Genomic DNA, 16,355 nt, shown 5'->3' with positions numbered 1-16,355 from the left:
TAATTTTGTCTTGCAAATAGATGTTCATTTTGATCATCATTTGTATTTGCCCGTAAATTTCATTTAGGCCTATATTTTATGTATCGTTTTTCCAAATCTGCGTTGCTGCACATTGCGTGGCTTTGTGTGCGTTTGAATGTGTGTGTGTGTGCCCGCGCGCGCGGCCGCGCGCAGATTCAAATTATCCGCCATTACGTTTCGTTGCTTAGTCCCGCCCAGCCCACAACGGTTAGCTACAAATCTGTCTCTGTCGTCGATCTGTGTCAAGGGCAAGCGGGAGATTTGAATTCAGAGCTATAATCGTATTCGACAGAACAGAAGCAGCCGTGAGCAGGAGCGCTGCTGAACACATATTAGTTGTAGTCTGGTGTCAGTCAGTCATTCCGGAAATAACGCGCCCTTTTTCAGTGAGCCTGGTTCGTCACAGCAGACCTCATCCCGACCGATCAACGGCTGAGGTAAGAGTCTAATACTACATGTAAATGATATTTTATATTACATTTGTGTTAAGTGGTTAGACTGTTTCCATGCTAACGTTAGCATTCTTAAATTATGTTCAGTCATAACTGGCGTCGAGGGCAAAACACAAATGCAGCATGGGTCTTTTCAATTATCGATCTGTGTTAAGAAAGATCAGTTGAACCCACTCTAACTTACTTGTTAACTTATAGACCTAAAACAATCTTTAGTAGACTTGTTATTCATATTAAAGTCCATAATTGTGTATAAAATCTTCGTTATGATAGTCAGTAACATTAAACCAATCTCTTAAATGGCGGGACATTTTGAAACCATGTCTGGAAGCTGAAAACTTTATTTTTCAATTTTTTTTTTTGTAAACTTTTTTTTTTACTTTATTTTATTATAGTAAAATTGTAGTAAACACGTTTTTAGCTGATTTTTTTACCATTGTAATAGCCACAGTTTTACTAAAAAATAGGCCTACTGTGTTTCTTTTGTTTATTTCGTAATAGTTAACATGACTAACTTTATTAAGACCGTTAAGAAATCGAAATACTGTCTGTAACTTAATAACGTACTTGTTGATGATACAGGAAAGCCTAGAACAGGAAGACTAGAATATGAATACAACATGATGAACCCCTAGGTGTATCTAGGTCTAGGTCACAGTAAATCATATTCATTTAATGTTACTTGCTATAAATGTAACTTAGCTAAAATCACATGGCAGCTCAAAATATTACTGCTGGCCTTTCCAGCTCAGCTTCAAGATCATAGTCAGTTGAGTTTTTGCATTGTCCCAATGGAACATATTCTGACATGTGTAAATCTAATACTGAGTTTTAAAATAACTTGTGTGTGTGTGTGTGATTTCAGGTCACGTGGAAAGCAGATGATCATGGCAAACAAGGTATGGGAAGAATTCATTAAAACATAAAAATCATAATGGTTCTGATTCCATATGTTCATAACAGTCTTCTGATTCCATATGATTGCACTAAAAGTATGCACAAGGTTTGGATTTGCTACAGCAAGATTACGATTGTGTTAGATTCCACCCATCTTTCTTTCTTTTTTTAACTAGGCTCTGTCATTTAGAAACATGACTTTTCCTATCACTAATATCTTAATGACACATATCTCTACCTTTTAATCCAGCCAGATGATCTGACGGTTGCTGCTCGCATCTCAGCCTACCTGATGGAAAATTCTTGCTGGATGAATGACCTTCACCTTCAAATCAGCCTTGCCAAGACAGAACTGCTTATGGTTCAACTTTCAGCCAAAACATACTTGCTGTGATCCTGCTGATTTGCCTTATCATCATTAGGAGGATCAGGCCCTTCCTATCGGAGCTACACAACTCTCTTGTTCTATCCAGACTGGGCTATTGTAATGCTCTCCTGGCAGCTCTTCCAGTATCAGTCAAACCTCTGCAACTGATCCAGATGCTGTAGCAAGAGTTGTCTTTAAAGGTAGCCCTATGCCTAAACTCACTGCTTCAGATCTATGTGTCCTCCAGAAGCATGTGTTCTGCAAGTGAACGGCGCCTTGTGGTGCCATCATCCCAAAGAGACACAAAACCACTTTCACTGACATTTACCTGGACTGTTTCCTGGTGGTGGAATGACCGGCGCAACTCAACACATTTTCAAGAAACTGCTAAAGATCCATCTTTTTCATAAACACTTCACCCAATAATACTATATCTTTGTAAAAAAAAAAAAAAAAACCTTGCTATGTGTACTGTGCGACTAACTGGGACTTGTCACTGCACTTGTTGCTTTTTATTATCTTTAATTATTATCTTAATTGGTTAGTCACTTTGGATAAAATGTAATTGTAAATGTTAAAATAAGTTATACTGTAAAGGTATACGGTAATTGCTTTTTATTGTGGATATATTTACATGTTCTAAATTATATACTAAGCATCTATTTCCTATCAATCACTTATCTTGATGTTTAGTGTTTGTTCAATTACTAATACTGTAAATATGCAGGTATTCTGTACTCATACATTTAGTTAATTTAAAAGAAATTGACTGTACATTTGCTATTATTAAGAACTTAATTAGAGATGTTGTGAAATTGGATCGGTACAAATAAAAATAAAAACTGTAAATTTACAAACATTTGTATTTGAATTTATGTACTTGTGTGCATTTTTTATACATAATTTCATTGTTATTTTACACAGAAAAACTATATTAAAAGAAAATTACTGTAGATAGACAGTATTATTATATAAAATAATTGTATAAAACCTTAAATTTACAGTATTTAATTGTTTTAAAGGTGTATATGACTTTTTTTAAACGTTAAAAATCCCAATAATTACATAAGATTTTATGTAATATTAAAGATATAATCTGTTATTTAATTATGGAAAATTACTGTATTTTAACGAGATTGTTTTTTGCCGTTATTTTACGGTAATTTTCTGGCGCCCCAGCTGCCGGAATAATACCGTTTTTTCACAGTTTTTTTTTTTACAGTGTATTTTCTTATCAAACAAATACATATTAAATCAGTTAATTAAGTCCCTTAGATATGTTTCAGACACTACAATGGCATTTTGTCTTCATTAAAATCCGCCCAGTGTGTTTTTAAGATGTCTACTTAAACTAGATGGACTTGTATTGGTTTAAGTCAATATTTTTTTCCATTAACTGATCGATAAAAGTGCAAGAATCCGTTATTTTTCTAGAAAAAAAGTTTTATTTTGAAGAGTATTTTCTGTGGTGATAATTAAGAAACTGAGCAAATCACATCTTCTTTTGATTCATATAATCAATCACCTAGATAATTTGGAAGTTTAGCTCATAAAGGAAATTACTGTAACCATAAAGAAAATAATCCCAGACAATTAGAATCAGTTTTACAGTTCAGACTCCAGTCTCTTAAACATGAAGCTCCCATAAATGCATCAGGTATGCTTATAAACCAGGTGTGCAGAATATCTAATTAAAATGTGAGGAAATTAAGTGATCCATAATCTCTTAGGCAGTAAGATTAATTCCATTTCGATAATCGAAAGAGGGGATGGAAATAAGTCATTATGCAGTGGAACTGTAATAAAGACAGGGTAGAGGGTCCATTCGCAGAAAATGAAATGCCTGTCCTGCGGTTCCTGAATGATTATTGAGTGTCTTCCGAATCAATCCTTCAGATGCTGAGCTTAACCTAACGCAACCTGCTTCTTCACACCAAACTCCTGAAATGCTGTTTCTGCAGACTCAGTCTAACTCGATTGTGGCATCCACTAGGTCTGACAGAGCAGCTGTAGGCATGGTGGCAGGTAATGGTTTTTAATATCTGCTGACAGTGACGAATTTTCTTTTTGACAAGGTCATTAGTCAGACAGAGTATGATACTACCTCCTGCTTATTAGTATTGATGCCGAGAGAAACATGTGGCATTATACAAGACACAATGCTGATTTACAATTGATTCACATTATTACCATTAACCCTGAGATGTACGCTTCATATTTGGCCTAGAGCTGGTTGATATGGGCTAGATAGCTAGATAGATAGCTAGATAGATAGCTAGATAGATAGATAGATAGATAGATAGATAGATAGATAGATAGATAGATAGATAGATAGATAGATAGATAGATAGATAGATAGATAGATAGATAGATAGATAGATAGATAGATAGATAGATAGATACCTGAACATACAGACAACACAACACACCAGTCTTTTTTTTAATTTTTTATATAAATATCAATACTGATTTATCACCCAGCCCTAATTAGACCTCATGCCTTTTACAGACAGTCTATGTTTCTTCACATTGGTGTTCCAGTATTGCCAAGCATTGATTAGCAGTGTGTTTATCCAATATACAGCATGTGAGAAGAAGCCTAGAAGACAGTTTCTAACATCATATATTGACTGTGGTAAATTAATATGTCCCTCCTGTGTCTAAATCACATATTTAACCAGCTTGAAAAAAGCACCGGAAGGTGGAAAGGAGATGATTCCTATTATTTGTGGCCCACAAACCATCCTATCTTTCAGATAATTGGATTGGCTCACTGCTTATACAGTACAATCACACCCTATGAGAAGACGCACCAGAAACGACATGGGAATAACTAGCCTCTGATTCCTCATCTGTAGAGAGCTTTAATTTCTTTGGCCTTCTTTGTAGCGTTGCCATGCAACCTCAAATCCAGTAATGAGTAGGCTTGATTTAGGATGCAGTAAGGACAGCGGTTCATCTTTCACAATTGTCTGGTCCCTCATTTGGGTGGATACAGTAGAAAGTAAATCTTTTGTGGAGGACAATCATTCCATGAAAAGATGATAAAACTCACACACTGCACAAAATCTTAATCCGTATTTTTGTCTTGTGTTTTTAAGGAAAAAATATATAAACATCCTTAACTCTTTCCCCACTGGCGTTTTCTAGAAAAGTAGTCAGCATTTTCGATCATATTTACAAAACTTTCATGGCCTGTAGAATTTTATTCTAGCTTTTTCTTTTAAATAATATAATATTTCGAAGTGCAAAAATATGAACTTTAATTATTGGCTTTACATCATCAAGTCAGCTTTCACTTTAGCGCGAGGCCCTGTGCGGTCGCACACTTGGCACAGCCTGCGACGGTTCTGCCAGTAGCATATAACATTATTTAGCTCCTTAGCCTGAGCTAACTTGATCACGTCAAGCTAGGCGGGCGTGGTTTCAGCATCCAGGCACCTCAGCTCCACCCACGCCCCGCCTCTTTGCCCATTTTCGTTTATCCGGGAGTGACGCACATCCTGCCGAGATGGCGACGGCCGGCTCCTCCAACTTTAGCCTTAAAAAATGCTCTTCATAAACCTGTGGGTGACGTCACGGACACTACGTCCATATTTTTTACAGTCTATGGGATTGCTAGAAAAACTCGTCAATAGAGGAGAAATCGCACATACTTCCCTACTATATAGTAGGTGAAAAACAGTATGTGACAAAAGTAGTATGTCCGAATTCACAGCACTCATAAAAGGGTAGGCAAAAAGTAACCAGATAACCTACTACTTTCGGCGAGATTCTTAAGTGTGCAGATAATGGACACGTTACTATCCCATGAGGCTTTATGGATTTATAGAGGATTTATGAATGGCAGTGAAACGACACTGACGCTGGTAGGTCACATGATAATTATAACATGATGAATGTAGTAGGCCTACGTCCAGATTACATTCCTACTACACACACTTATACTATATTGGACATATATATATATATATATATATATATATATATAATGAGTGTGTACACAGAAGAAAGTTAGTAAGTTATGTTGTGGCTTAGGTGTTTGTCTCAAAACCAAAGATATCAATTGCCATGGAGTTCAATGGGAATGCTAACAGATTGCTCTCTCCAGGTAATACAGACCTCCTTGGCTGGTCAGGAGCTACAGTAAATAGCAAACAAAGCTGATTGTATTTGGCAAAAAATTGGATTTTCAAGTGACAAAACTATAAATGCTGGACTGACAGAAATTGCTATAATTTGTGAGCGTTTCAAAGAGAGAGAGAGAGGGAGGAAAAGCGAGTGGCCGTTTATCTGGGAGGAGATGTCAGCTATGCGTGAGATGTCACCCAGCTTTGGGTTCTCATCGTTTCTCTCTGCCAAGAAGTCTGATTGGAATTTAGCCCATTTTTGAAGAGAGCACTTAATGAATATGCCAGTTTTAGTTATGTTACATGCACAGTTCTATTCCCTCCTGGACTGTGATTCAGAAGCCTTATCTAACATAGCTAATAAATGACTGAGGTCAGCTTTTTGGGGGGGTATGGGCGGGTAGAGATGATGGGGGGTGCATGAGACATTTTTGTCAATACGTAATGGAAAAACATGCTTCGGTGCATATTGCAATAAGATAAACATTGGTCCAAGGAGATATGTTAGTAAGACCTCTGCTGAATTTTTCACGAAGAAAACAATAATCAATATACCTGCATTGCTCCAATAAATAATACATCTAATATTACCAAAAACATCTTTAGATCACAGGTTTTCGGACATAAATTGGCACTTAAATTATTCTACATTGCAACTGCACACACAAGTTCTGCATACTTTGAATTTATGAATTTATGGCATATTTTAATTCCTCCTTTAATTTTGCATCTGGGATGTACTTAAAGTACATCACACAGCACAAACAGGAGGTGTTTTTTAAAGTTCAAAAGAACAACAAAAAAAAAAAAAAAACATCCAAATCCAGTATTTGTGGTCTCAAGTTTTAGTTTGAAGGAGCCCACTTAATGCTGTATCTCAATGATAAAAAGAGATAATGAATACAGAAATTGGGCTAATTACAGCCTTATTTCCCACTGGTCAAAAACAGATATCAGTGCCAAGCTAATTACATTAGAGAGGGGCATGAAAGTACATGTTGTGTCTGATAAAAAAACAGTCTTACTAAATAGGATGAAGAGACACATTTGACATATCGGAAATATCCTCTGTAGCTGTAAGACACCAATAATTGAGATTCCTAGCTCATATCTTTCTAATGGAGACGTCAACAAAATGTTATCAATATAAGGTTGGCCGAGTGCAATGAAAATAGCTTTTTATGTCCTTTTTGAAAACCTCTAGTGCCTATTAATTGCAATGTCATTAAAAAGGGAAAATTATCCTTTATAGGGTTTGTAAGGGTGAGTTAATGATATCTGAATTTAAATTTTTCAGTCAACTATCCCTTTAAAGTAGAAGGACACAAAAAGACCTGCTCAAATGAGTCAAAGTGAGTCAAAAACAGACACAGATAGTTTGCAAGGCCTCATTAAAAATGCAATAGAGTATTTTGGGATCTAAACACAATAGTGACTTGGGAAGGGCACAGACATTGTCACACAAAGAAAACTTTGGAACCGATCTGAAAGCTGGAACGGAAATAATGGATTTATCATCTTTCCACTACATCCGCCTTTCACATGAAAGGATGTGGATATCTTGCTATGGTATGTGTATGTATGGGACAGTTGAAAGGCTGGCTGGTGTCTGTCTGTGGTTCTTCTAATTTCAGGTGTGTTATGACCTTCAGCATCTCCTGTTACTGATGGCGGGCTAACTGTCAAATGTCTGCCTTAAAATAAACCCACTTTTTTTTCCAGAGCAGAAACATTTTTACTGGCAGTATCAGCTTAATCAGTATTTATGACTTGTTTTTTCTGTAAAAATATGTACATCTTTAAAAATAATAATAATTTTACGTATTAGCCTAACAACAGTTGTTAAATTTATCTTAAGCATGTTTCGATATTTTTACTGGAAAACCAGACAAAAATGCTACAAAAGAAATAAATACAAATAATAAACACCCAAAAATTAAGATACTGTCATCATTTGCAACCAAACAGTTTTGGTAACTACTGACTTCCATTTTATGGATAAATAAAAATATGTTTTTTCATGTTCCACAGAAAAATGAAATCATACAGGTTTGTAATGACATAAGGGGGAGTAAACAATAAAACCAATTTGAAGTTATTTTAAAATTTTGTCCGTTTTTTTAACCCTGTAACAAGTTTTAGAGCAGAAACATTTTACTGGGAGCATCAACTTAATATTTTATTTGCTGTAAAAGAAAAAATATTGTATCAAATTTTTTCCCTTTTTTGTTTTTACTTTAATATTATTATTTTTTGCCAATTAACAATTTTATTCTCTGACATATACATTCTCTTAAAGTCCCCCTTTTGTCAATATTTTAACCCCCAAAACTAATCTTTGATCACAAAAATGATTCATGCCTTAAAATAGCTTAAATGTAACTCTACACCCTTGCCTCTTTTAGTATACGAAGTTCTATAAATATGCAAATTAGCCCCGTCTCCACTCACTCACACCAGCTCAGAGATCCACTCGTTGACGATCACGCATTGACGTGATTGGTTACAAGGTAGTTTGTGACGTCAGAAACACCAGCGTTTTCAAACCACGTTTTTGAAACTGTCTTTGGTTCACTGCAGTTTTAGGGAGAAAATACTCAGCAATGGTGTTGACTTATGAATTTACACATGGTTTGTCTTAAAGCATATAAAAAACACCACATAAACATAAAAAAAACATTAAAAGCTTCATTTTCACCACAGGGGGAGTTTAAGAAAAGTTTTTAATATCTAATAAAGTTTTTATCTCAAGTAAATGTATCTTGATTTAAGGATACGTAGGCTGGGGAAACAATACATAAATGTTGATTAAGAACGTAAGAATAAGAGTGTGCAAGCCTTTACTTTCGAAATGACAAAAACATGATTGGAAAAAATCCACAAAAGCCTGTGTAAAAGCTTTTTATGGGTGCTGAACAGTGGAAATGCGGTTCAATCTTCACCACCACTATATCATAATGAAGGCTTTGTGCACCTACACTGTGTTGTTAGGTCTTTCTTAAATCCCAGAAGCCATTTCTGTCATGCATGAATACCCTTTCCATTCCTTGTTTGGTATTTTTTAAAAGCTTATCATGTGATTCAACAACATAATGCCAGAAGAAAACAAGACAAGCTCTGACTTTGATTTCTTCCTGATCTGCCATTACATGACTCATTACGCACTCAACACAACTCCACACGTGGGCAGCCATCTTAAATTTGGAAACCCACGTCTGCATATTCATCTCTCCCCAGGAAATTTGGATGTTGTGCTGTCAGTGGCCCATTGGTTTAGGATATATGCCACATATGGGCACGGACCCCAATATGCCTCATAGACTCAAACATGGATGTGGACTACACAAATCCCACCACATCATCTGACATTTGATCAAATGAAAAAGGACCCAATGTCTTATTTTGTTTTTCAGATACTTGAGAAAAACATTAGATGACACTATTTCCTAAAGCTTTAAAGGTTCCATGCTTTGGGTCTGACAGGCTGACGAGACCTCAAACTCTAGCCTTACAAGCCTCAAGTTGTTTTTATTTCCCTGGTTTTCATTGCCAGTGCTGTGCTCTGTTCAGTCAGAGCAAGAAATGCCAGTAAACAGGGTAAATAATAGAGTATTCGGTAAATATAAATAAGACTGTGAGCATATCTTTTGCAACTCTTTGGTAATCTTGCCTTGTGGCGGCCTTGGCATACATGTTTCATTTTCTGGCACTCCTTGAACTTTTAGCCTGCCTTTTGCCTTGGTGTATTACAGCAGAACAATGTGTCCACCGCAGAGAGCTCCTTCAACTCAACTCAACTCAACTCAATTCAACTCAACTCAACTTAAACTCTTGGTTTCACTTTATTTCATGGCCCCTTTAACACTTTCAGTTGACTATAAGTAATGTTGCACATACATGTCAACAAACTCTCATTAGAGTGTTAGTATGGTATTAGTAGACTGGTAGGGTTAGGTTTAGAATAAGTTGACATGTAGTTGCAAAGTTACTTATAGTCAGTAGAATGTCGGTTGGGGGACCATCACAATAAAGACTTAGCAGATATTAAGCAGACAGTCTACTAATACTTTTGACATGTAGTTGCAAAGTTACTTATAGTCAACAGAATGTTCAAAAGGGACCATCAAAATAAAGTGTTTCCAAACTCTTAACTAAGCTTAGCTTAGCTTAACTTAAACTTTTAGCTTATCTTTGAACTTAACTTTCTGCCATGGCTTAGAAGACAGGTTGATATGTGTCGATCAACAATATTTTAAAGTCTCAGGCCACAATTATTGAAAACGACCAGCATTTCTTGAATTACGTTGCAAACAAATTACATTTTCCAAAATTCATGCCTGCCTGTACCACATCATTAGTATGGCACTGCCTCATGTGGTTATTATCCATAAATATTTCATATCCCCACATCCTCAAATTCAATAAATATTAATGGACAGAGATCGGCACCGCATTACCCATTACCTTCAAATATTCCCAAAGTTATTAGTACTACTGTTTGCTCCTCTGCGGAAAATGGCTTCACATTGGACCGATGCAGCCTTGAGAGACAGACAGACTGGGATTGGAAAAAAATGGATAACAGCAGAAACATGTTTTTTGATTTTCACAGTGACCAGAGGGCATAACATGGGAATACAAAATGTGAGACATAGTATGCAACATAAAACTAATGGAGCGATCAAAATACATTGAAAATGCTAAAAACAACTGCCTTGTAGATTTAGATAAGAGTTTACAGTTTATTTGTTTACAGATGCTGTTTGGTTTGATGTGTTGCATCAAACTGCGTTTTCAAGTGTGGCTTGAGTGTTCAAATAATTTTGGGTTCACATCATTGAAGTGCCATTAAATGTTGTTTCACTTAATGGTGAGCTAACAGTTTAACAATAATATATTTTTTCATTGATGAAGATAAAATGCATAACACATTTGTAAATCTAGTGTTGTTTTTGGAGAAAAAGGCCATTTAAGGTCACTTTTGTGCGCTAATTATAACTTAAAATTTTGCGGACGAAATCCAGTTATTTCCATAGGAGTCCACAAATTTGGGAATTTCGGGAGGTCAAAAGATTTCCCACGCAGATTGGGTTCAAATTGGTCACAGATTCACCGTGTTGACCAGTTACTTCTGTCTGAGCTTAGCTTTATACATTGCTACACTATTTACAGTAGACAATGGACCATTTTGGCAGCAAAATTCCACCAAAATTTCACCAATGTGACTGCACCTTTACACCATTGCCATCTCCACAAAGGCTGTTCACATAGTTCTGCGTTGGTGTGTCTGCACCGTTCTGTGTCGTATACAGCCAATCCACTAGGTGGCGGTGGCGACTACAGGAGTGTAAGACAGCTAAATGACAATATGAATCTTAATGAATTCCCTATAGTATTTTTGTGTTTCTTTCACACTGGGTAAATTTGAACTCACTATAATAAATTTGACGCAGTAAATAAACACTAACTACATGCAACCTGAAGACTGAAAAATAAGCTCAAAATCAGCATACATTAATAAACTCCTCAGTTTGTCTGTTCTGAATGCTCTCTAAATGCTAAACATAGTTATAACCTGATTTTTTTTTTTTTTTTTTTTTCTCAGTAAACGCTTCAAACACTCAGTCCAAAAACTCTGGAAGATGAAATGCCCTCTGGACTAAATTCTGCCACTGAAGAATGTAGACCAATAAAAAAAAAAAAGTGAAGTGGACCCATTTCTTACAGCGGTGCCATAAAATCCAGATTGGACTGACCCATTTCAGGAGTTGTACATCACCACTGGGCTTACATTTTGACTGAGAGGAAGTGGTCTGATATCCACTCAATGACATGGTTTTGAAGTTGAGAGGAAATTCTTCTCCCCTGCTTGACCACCTGCGGTAAAAAGAGGCCATGCTACCGTAAGTGCTCCAGTTGCTGTGGGAGGCTTGTGCCATGGACAAATGATAGGAACAGGAACACAGTCACCTGTCAGTCGTCCAGTACGGCAGGGGGATGGTTGACACCGTGAAAGAAATGCTTAAATAAAAACACGGACAGACCATAACAGACAAAGATATCTTGTTTTGTTTTGCTTTATTTTACATTACCTTCCTTTAATTGTTTGGAGTCAGTGTAATGGTTGTGAAACGGGCTTTTTGAAATGACATTCTTTGAAATGCCATTTCTCAAGATGCTATTTTTTCTAATGATGCTGTCTTGTTTACAGACAAAGTTTGCATTGATTTGGACTTTGAATGCCCTTCTATCATTATAACTGTGCTGTTCTTCAAACACAAAGTGAAGAATGATTTTCATGCCGTTTATGACAGCTCTGCACTTGCATAACAATAACAGCTCTTGTAGGGTGCCATTATGCTTCCAGAATACATTTGGACTAATACTGGAAAATTTACACAGCAATAATCCACATTTGGAAAGCAATGCAAAAATCAAAAAAATATATGCCTACAATTAGCCCACTGAGCTGTTCAAAAGGTGATTATTCCCTTTTTTAGTTACGCTTGAAATATAAAAAGCATTTTAAGAAGAAATATAAGAAACCTACATAATTAATCTGCACTGGAACAGAATATTGTGTGTATAGTCTTATTGAGCTATGGGGAATTATTAAGAATTATTGATTCAACTGCCCCACACTCAACTTTTTGTCTTCTATTAGTTCAGTTTACTTACTTTTTCCCTTTAGAAATTCTGCATCATATGTAACAAGATGGCAAAATAACCTGCATTATACTATATTAATTAAGTATGCTACTATGCACACGACGTGCGATTTAACAAAATAATGAATTAATAAAATGTGGTAACAATCTTTTTGTTTTTGTTCCATGTGCAGCACTCTGTATATAGTTGTATATTACAGTATAATAATCTGCAATAAATAAGTTGTGGGAACAAATACTTAATTTATGGCCACGATACCTATATTTTCCTCCGCATGTCGTGAGTTGCTCTGTACCAAACAAATCGGTAGTATAAGACTGAAATGACCAAGGATCTTGTTAGAAATGAACCAAAAAGATCCTCTTTTCTAACCAACCGCTCTTTGGCTTCATCAGAAGGATATGCAGAGCTGTAGGTGCTACACATCGTCCATTATTTCAAAGCCAAGTTTCCGAATACAGAATAGGAAATGGTCTCGTGTAAATTCTTTGGGATTCTGACGGATTTTAGAATGAGTAATTTTTGCGTCTTAGTTTCAAACAGATTTTAAAAGATCAAATTGGATTCCCACTGACGTGACCTCTTTAACATGGAGTGGGCAACTTCTCCTCTACAATCATCTATGGCCGTTTTCAGCTCAAGCCGTGGGAGTGTTTGACTGATGGTGGGATGTATGAAGGTCTGAAGCAATCCACCTCCTATTGTGACACAGCTCTCAAAGAGCCAATTTGGGCCCGATGAAAAAGCAGCCTTTCTCAGCTCTCATCTTTTCAACAGTTGCTTTAGCAGTGTGAGCTCCATGCTCCCTCTGACGAGCCAGACGCGCGATTTATGTCACAGCTCCAATCGGGGATTATTTATATGTTTTGCTTGTTTTTGATGGTGTGCAGGTTTTCTTTTTTCTAATTATAATGTGTTAACTTAGAGCCTATGCGATCTGAGAAGTCCACACCATTGCTTGCCAGTCATCGCAGCCTTCCTCGGATGCCGCTGATTTACATAGCCACCTACTTGTCAGCACGTCGACTGGCAGAAAATGAACTGATAATTATTCTTTGGGGGGGGGGGGGGGGGGGGGGGGGGCATTAGAGGGAAGAGGGAACTCTGTTTAAGATGCGATAATTGATCTGACTGCCTAGGCTCTATCTGTCCTTGCCTAAATTCATTAAAATCAATAACAGTAATTTCAGCTGCGCTCTCAAACCATCCCCTGATATATCTCAGCCACCAGAATTTAAAGAATTAAATGGCCACTCATTTCTCAGCAATGTTCAAATTACTGCATTACAATTTCTTTTACTGTGGTGTAGTGAAGGTGTCAGACGATGGTAATACCGTGGTACTTTGATATAGAAGACAGAAGTGAGATCACTAGCGAAAATGCTTCCTTTTTGCAATTCATTGATTTTTTTCCCCCCTTCATTATAAACTATGAGCATAACATTTTCTGTGATAAAATTAACGAAAAAATAATAATTATGAAATCAAAATCCCAAAACCGGCTGATTATTCACAGGTTTAAATAAAATGTCCAATTCCAGATTTTCAATGTGATCTTTATGCAAGTTTGTTTCTTCCACGGAATAAAAAACAATAATAAGGTAATTTTTATCTCACTTTTTTTTTAAACTTTGCGAGATTAAAAGTATAGACCCCCTTTCATTTGGTAAACACGGTGACGTTTTTTGTGGGCCGAGCTTAGGTGGAGGCAGAACGATTCCCCTGGCCGCTTCACTAACGTTAGTTTGCAAGTTTTGTTAGCTTGTTTTTTAACAATGACTGGAGAAAATCAGATGTTATCTTAATGTGTAAGTTCACTCACTGTCCAGGACCGCGATTGTTATTTGCAAAAGTTCATTTTAACGGACATAACCAAATTGGCCAACCCGTACACGTTCACTCAATGGATGGACGATCTGACAGGATTAACGTTAACACTACCTCCGTTGAGTGGCCTGACATATACACCTACCTGATAGAGAAACCAAGCATAAAGACAAACTGAGGGCATATAAATCTTTAGATGCCTATAACTATGTGCTGAATGGTCACGTAAAAGACTTGTGTTGTGTGGTACGATCCGACGCTCTGCCTAGTCAGCGCCAAGGCCAGAAGACGACCATGTAAAGAGTGACATTACAGTGCAATTTGAATGATGTGAATATTTTCTAGAAATAAAAAAGACAGATACAGCAAATTCATTTTTTAACTATGTATTTGATTATTCTTTCTTACCAGGTTCAAAAAGTCGTCACAATCAAACAACAACGTAGGCTATACAATCATAGATGATTCACAAATAATCACAATAGTTTCGAAAACATTATGCGATAAAATTTCAAATTGGAGCCTGTAGTCGATTCTTGCACCCAACAACACAACAAGATGACATTTAATTATAATAATAATATTTTAAACTCCTTATTATGTAGCCGAATCATTGCTGGTATATATTGGCTGTCTCCAGTTTTCCCTTTGTTTTGCCTCCAGCTAACACCGTGACGTAATTGTAACGTCGGCGCAAAAAGGGTCTATATCACACAGTTCTGAGAAAAATAAGTCAAGATATAAACTTTTAAGCTATATCCCACAATTCTGACTTTTTAACTCGCATTTGTGAGTTTATATTTCACAATTCTGAGAAAAAGTCAGAATTTTATTATACATATATATATGAGCAATATGCTATATATTATGCTAGTGATATATTGTGCATTCCAAGTCTCAGACTTTAAGTATCTAAAAAACGTACTCGGTTACTAACGTAACCTCGGTTCTCTCTAGAGAGGAAACGAGTACTGCGTAAATCTTACGCTAGGGGAAAATCTCTTTTCCGCGAGATACTGAAGCCAAAAAATTATCCTTAATTTTGAAATAATGTAAAACGCGTTGCGGCAGCATGCAGACACAGGCGAGACGGCTTGTGCGCCTATTGGCTGCCCTGCGGCAACTGCAGCAGCCTATCGATAAGGCCCACTCGTGACGTCAGCTCCAATGGGGGCGCTTCGCGCCCAATACGTCACGTCCCGCCAGAATGGGCGTGGTCTAGGGCTATAAACATAGCTTCGAGAGGCTAGCTCACTGGTTTTTCATCGCCGAAGCGAACCAGAGCGTGTGCAGGCACGGCAAGATACGCAGTACTCGTTTCCTCTCTAGAGAGAACCGAGGTTACGTTAGTAACCGAGTACGTTCTCTTACGAGAGGTACTCTCGTACTGCGTAAATCTTACGCTAGGGGAAACAGTGTAAAACGCCGTGCATGCTAAGATCCAGCACCAAAGTCCCAAGGGCAAGTGCCCGGGCTCATATAGTACATGACCATAATGGACTCACAGAGAGCCCAGGAAAGAGTGGCTAGAATAGCATCATTCCTGTAATAATATAACATCTTATAAGGAGCAGTTATACTGATGATGTGTCGTACAGTCAGGGCGACCCCCGGCCTGGACTGACGAATATAGTGGGTCTTACACACTGCCCATAGAGCTGCGCGATCCAACAGCGAGCATTTGCTCAAGCAGTTTCAGTATTCTGGCCCGAACACATCAGGGCAGACAGTACCGATTTTAGACCGAAAGCAGCTTAGCCTGCAAGGCGGGAACCTCTAGGTTATAAAACCTTATAAATGTAGACGGGGAGGCCCAGCCTGCCGCCATACAGATATCTTGCAAGGCAATCCCACTAGACCAAGCCCACGACGAGGCCACGCCTCTCGTGGAGTGTGCTCTGACTCCAAATGGGCACTGTAAGCCCTTAGAGGTATAAGCCAGCGCTATAGCATCAACTATCCAACTGGATAGGCTCTGTTTCGACACGGCAA

The 16,355-nt window shown here is 37.3% G+C and overlaps 1 protein-coding gene and 1 long non-coding RNA gene across 2 annotated transcripts in view; one reads left to right on the top strand and one right to left on the bottom strand.

Annotated features, from left to right (window-relative positions):
* The window catches only part of shisa9b (shisa family member 9b), a 43,975-nt gene that overhangs the window by 13,475 nt on the left and 14,145 nt on the right, over window positions 1-16,355 (bottom strand).
* Window positions 383-2,680, top strand: LOC309513923. The gene is made up of 3 exons (XR_014211563.1): window positions 383-458; window positions 1,339-1,372; window positions 1,621-2,680. It is a non-coding gene; the product is annotated as an uncharacterized lncRNA (long non-coding RNA).

This window comes from Leuciscus leuciscus, assembly GCF_965113295.1.
Source record: "Leuciscus leuciscus genome assembly, chromosome: 1".
Lineage (NCBI taxonomy): Eukaryota > Metazoa > Chordata > Actinopteri > Cypriniformes > Leuciscidae > Leuciscus > Leuciscus leuciscus.
Note: the sequence above shows the minus strand (reverse complement) of the source record. Positions and strands in the feature narration are given on the sequence as shown.